A 5,651-nucleotide genomic window follows, 5' to 3' on the forward strand; every position below is an offset into this window, starting at 1 on the left:
CAGGGAAACCCCTGTCCTAGGACACAGGCCTACACAAGGCCAGTGAGGAACAGAGGTAGCTTGGTTCTCTCTGCTGGAGGAGTGGAAAAGAGACATAACGTTTGGGCTGGGTTTCTAAGGATGTTGTAGGAGTTCACCAGGTAAAGAAGGAGAATGGAAAGCTTTTCAGGTTGCGACACAGCCTAGGCTAAATCTCTGAGACTCAGGAGGTGGCGAGGAAACAGAAGATGCCGGTAAGGAGTGTAGGGGCCAAATCACTAGTCTTCTAAAAAGCCAGTCAAAAGGAACTTGACTTTCACCCTGTGGGTAATAGGGAGCCACTGAGGGTTATATATAGAGGAAGGACATTGCCCTTTCTCCATGACAGTTGTGACAAAGATGGACCAGAGGTGCTAGAAAGGAGGAGGCTAGAAGACTAATTCAGACCTTAACGAGGCTGGATTGGAATTCATACCTTCAACAGGTGGTTGCTGACCGTCCCCTGGCTAGAGGCAGCAGGTAGAGGTTGGGTGAAGAAGAGGGAGGCAGAGGGAGAGCAGCACTCCAGACAGAGGGGACAGAATGTGGAGGTCCTAGAGGGGGAAAGATTTAGGGGTTTTTTCAGGCACAGAAGGAAGAGCAGTGTGGCTAGTGTCTCATGACTGTGAGGGTGGGAGAGGCTGCAATTGAGGCTGCAGTGGAGCGGGGACCAGCCCTGCAGGACGTTGCTCTACCACATTTATCTCTGTCCTTCAAGGCCCAGCGCAAACACCACCTCTGCCAGGAAGCCTCCCGACCACTGGTCGTCACATTTGTCTCCCTTCTCAGCCCCTTGCCATTGTTACCGGGATGACTGCTGGAGCGGTTTCTAGCCCAGAGTGTTTGTTGAGCAAATGGCTGTATAACAGAGGGGGAAATGTGGGGTGAGGGAAGCAGTGCAGAGGGAGGGAGATAGCTGGTGGCCCAAGGAGAGCAGGTCAGCCTGGGCAGTAGAAAGATGGTGTTCTTCTGACTTCAGGTGACAACAATTCAGTGAGCACACAACCAGCAGTTTTTAAGAAACTAAATAGAATTAAAATATTAGAACCAGACTGCATAGTAAGGGTTAGTATTTCTTCATGAAGCTTTGTCCTAGTTACACATTTCACAAGGTAAAATCTACTTCTTTCTGTGGCAAAAAAAAAAAAGCTTGAGACCCTCAGAATTCAGATATAGATTTGGCTTTTGTATCAGAGACAAAAATAACAATGACTTTTAAAAAATTAATATCTAGGTCCTGGCCGGTTGGCTCAGCGGTAGAGCGTCGGCCTGGCGTGCAGGGGACCCGGGTTCAATTCCCGGCCAGGGCACATAGGAGAAGCGCCCATTTGCTTCTCCAGTCCCCTCCCTCCTTCCTCTCTGTCTCTCTCTTCCCCTCCCGCAGCCAAGGCTCCATTGAAGCAAAGATGGCCCGGGCGCTGGGGATGGCTCCTTGGCCTCTGCCCCAGGCACTAGAGTGGCTCTGGTCATGGCAGAGCGACACCCCGGAGGGGCAGAGCATTGCCCCCTGGTGGGCAGAGCGTCGCCCCTGGTGGGTGTGCCAGGTGGATCCCAGTCGGGCACATGCGGGAGTCTGTCTGACTGTCTCTCCCTGTTTCCAGCTTCAGAAAAATATATTAAAAAAAATTAATATCTATGTCTTTCTCCAAAACAGTCTCAGGCCCGGGCAGCCCCACTGACCCTGATTCCAGGGTGTGTGAGGTCCAGGCTACTTCACAGACAAAATGGAGCAAGCTTTGCTCTGGCCAGTGGGAGGAGCCAGAGGGCAGGGGAGGGCACTGCCTCTTCTCTTGAAGGCCACAACCAGTGAGTGGTGTCAATTATTTCTGCCCCCATCCTACTGTTCACCAGGGAATCACCCAGCCATGTGGAGCTGCAAGGCAGCTGCGAAGTATGGCCTTTGTCTGGGCAGCTGTGTGCCCAGCTGGAAACGGGGGAGTTCTGTAACTATAGGAGGGGAGGGTGAAGGAGTCCTCTCGCAGCTTCTGCTCCAGCCTGTGTTTGAGGCACTGCTGCAGACCATGGGCCCTGGGATCTGTTGCCTGGGCACACAGGCCCTGGAACCCACATGCCCAGCCTTCCTCCCTGGGGCAGGAAGGCCCTCCTCCGCATGGTGTGTCTTCTCTCTGGACACCTATGGCTCTCATTAACTGCCCATACCTTTAGGCTCCGTGAGGAGTAAATGAGATGACCCAGGTGGGTGCTGCCTATAGCTCAGGGTCTGGTACAGAGTAAACCCTCAGTGCACGAGGCCATCTGCAGCAGGCTTCCCTCCATAGTTGCTGCTCCTCCTCGCTTAGCCAAGTTACAGTCACATTCCCCAGGAACCCAGGCTAGGAGCTTCCTACATTCAACATCCCATGCCCTAGGGACCTCCCTCTTCTACAGGATGCTAAGAAAGAAGAGATTAGACATGGTGCTTACTGACTGGGAGGTTCAGTGATCTGCTAACAGAAGCTGCAGGAACCCACATGTGGTTGGACTCACAGCTCTTCTCTGTGAGCACAGGACGCCAAGCAACACAGACACAGGGAAGGGCTGCAGGAAACCAGCGCAGGCTTCCCGAGTCCTCTCCCCGCAGTCACATGGACACGCTTCATTCCTCCCTGTTGTGACAAGATGTGAAACGTTTTCCACTAGGGAAGCACATCAGAGAACCGGTGCCAGGGTGTTTATTGGGGGCTGGTCAAACAGTTACCCCCTGCCTAGCACAGACCAAATTCCTGGTTCCCCAAAGGAAAGCAGGTGTTCAGCATGAGCTATAGTGTTTGCACAAACGATTTAGGCACAGTGAGCGCCTTCTCTCCGAGAATCGTGGGAACCATCCTGAAATCTAAGTTCCCAGACTCTGGCCAAGGGCCAGGCTTGCAAGCAGGCCTTTCGAAGAACGGCTCTCTCAGGCCTGCTCTGCTAACAGCGCAGTTCCCAAAGGAGGGGCATTGGACCCAGGCCCTGAAAGTCAGGAACAATACTGAAAGGACAGAACCCTGTCAGGTTGGACCCAATTACTTCTCCAGCCTTCATCTGAACCTCTTCTCAACTCCCGGTGGTACAACACACCCTAGCTGAGTGGCAGCAGCCCCCTTTGCACAAGGCATGTCCCTGCCAGGGTGTCACAGTGTCCAGCCCTCCTGATTGTCACACAGGCCCTGTCACCTGTCATAGTGACTTTGCAGCCCTGGAGAGCCCCTTCCTGCACCAGCCAGAACTCAGTTGTGAGTGGTCAGTCGGGTGTGATACTGCCATCTCAATTGGCCTGTGGGGCTCCTAAGGCTGGCTGGATCTTACTTCTCTCTGCGTCATTTCCCACCCCCACCCAACTCCCTCCCTCCATGCCCTGATAAACAGAGAGGCCTACATCCAAAAGGGGCTCAATAAACCCAGCTGTGTGACCCTCTCTCCATGGGTCAAGGATAGTACTCAGACCAGATGAGTACTGACATCTTTGGAATTTGATGACTCCAGGATTCTGAGTACGTGAATATCAGATTCAGTGTAGCCACCTGAGTCCTGAGCAAGGCAGGCCCTGGAGCCCAGCATGTGGGCAAAAGGAATGCATAAGGTACAAACCCAAAGAGACCAAATTAGACAGAGTCCGAAGCCCGCCGGGCACCAGGCTGCAGGGGAACAAAGCCAGGAGCCCAGCATCACTCGCCTGTGCTCGCTCCTGTGGGGCAGGACCTCCGCTGGGCTGCAAGTGAGCAGGAGCACTCAAGCCCGGCCCAGGGGGCTCGCCTCAGCAGAGGGGGGCCCCTCCTGCTGGTTCTCAGTGTCCTTGTGCAGATATACTTCACATTGAGTGCTTAACTGCTGCCCAGTCCTGGGCTGGTCCCCCAGGCAAGGCAAGTGTTGGAGGAGCCAGCTACGGCCAGCTTCCTGGCATGGGTTTGGTGAGCAGGCTGGGGCTGGGGTGGAGGGAAGGCTGCCCTGCTGGCGTGCAGTCTCCAGTGGTGTCTCTCACTGACCATGCATGTGACTGAGAGGACACAGTGCAGGAAGGGGTCTCCTCCCCCACCTGGGCCCAGGAAAGCAAATGTTCAAGGGAAACCACCCACCCTCTCATTTTGTGGTGGGAATCAGGAAAGGAGGGGAGCTGGAGCAGAAGCCTGACCCCAGGGTCAGCCCAGCCTTCTCCAGCAGCCAACTCACCCAGAGTGAGAGGCGTGAAGGCGTCCAGGCTTCTAGAGAAGCAGCACAAGTCCTATCAGATCTTCCCATAAGCAGCCTGAAGTAATTTCTGAAAGCATTTCGCTATTCACCTGACCCAGAAAACCCCACAAAAATCATGCAAATCAAGAGGTTTAAACCTTCATATTCACTTAAGAACACTCATAAAACTGCCCAGGTCATCAAGAGTATGCATATCCCCCAAAGCCACCAAGTATCTGAAGGATGTCTCTTTACAGAAGCAATGTTGCCACTCTGTCATTACAATGGCGGAGTTGGTAGGTGTGCCCAAGCCAAAGAGTGGGGCTGGATACAGGGTCAGTGGCCCCGAAAGTGCTGAATTTCTGTGGGACACGCTTAAAAAGGCAGACAGTAATGCTGAACTTAAGGCTTTAGATGCAGATTCTCTGGTCATGGGGCACATCCAGGTAACAAAGCTCCCAAAACGCAGTGCAGAATTTACAGAGCTCACGGGCGGATTACCCCTCCCACGAGCCCTCCTTGCCGTGCTGAGAGGATCCTCACTGAAAAGGGGCAGGTTGTTCCTAAACCAGAGAGGAGGCTGCACAGAAGAAAAAGATGTCCCAGAAAAAAACTGAAGAAACAAAAGCTTACAGCCTGGGAATGAATTCAGCATAAAATAAATGCAAATAAAAGATCTGTTGGCAGCTCAGAGCATGGCCCCTGGTGCCACGCAGCCCGGGTCAAAGTCCCAGCTTGGCCACTTAGCCACGTGCTCTTTGCCACCCATGACCTCCCCATCTGTAAAGGGGGAACAGTGAGAGAATTTGTCAGTGTGTGACTGGTTCTTGTCCATAGATGATGAGGGCTCAGATGAAATCCTGTGTGGGAAGGCTCTGGCAGGGCTGAGCCTGAGGTCAACATCTGCCCCGGCCACTAGTGTCGGTGACACAACCATCTAGCCTCAGCCCCCTCCCATCACAGGGCGGTGGTGCTTGCCTCTTCTAGCCTTTTCCCTGAACTTTAGGAAGCACATGCTTCACGGGCTGGCCACGGACTCCTAAAATTCCCAGCATCCCCCTGCCTGGACACAGGTTCCTCTAAATGTCCCAAACAGATGCACTTGGTCATCTGAGGCAGAAAGATGGCTGCTACGGCTCGCATTTCTGCTCCAGGATTCCCTTTACAACACAATTAACTGCCTTCAAATGTGTGAGCCCTTGGGATTAATTAGAGTGAATGTGGAACATTAGAGAGGGAGTAAATCCTAAAACCAATTTCTGGATTCATACCTTTGCACTCTCCGCAGAATCATAACAAAACTGGGCAACCCAGTCCAATCTGGTCATCCACCAGGTGGGGAAACCGAGTCTCATGGAGCAGTGTTGACCCGAGGTCAGGGCAGAGCCAGGCGAGTCCAGTGTGCTCCCTTCTCCAGGCTCCGCCCCGGCACTCACGCCCCCTTCCGTGTTCACACGTGACTGGTGTATGAAGGCGCGGATTCT

General features: G+C 53.5%; 1 pseudogene; it reads left to right on the forward strand.

Moving 5' to 3' along the window:
• The first annotated feature begins 227 nt into the window (after positions 1 to 227).
• Positions 228 to 4,813, forward strand: LOC136313653 (large ribosomal subunit protein uL22 pseudogene; annotated as a pseudogene).
• Positions 4,814 to 5,651: the final 838 nt, after the last annotated feature.

This window comes from Saccopteryx bilineata, chromosome 9 (genome assembly GCF_036850765.1).
Source record: "Saccopteryx bilineata isolate mSacBil1 chromosome 9, mSacBil1_pri_phased_curated, whole genome shotgun sequence".
NCBI lineage: Eukaryota > Metazoa > Chordata > Mammalia > Chiroptera > Emballonuridae > Saccopteryx > Saccopteryx bilineata.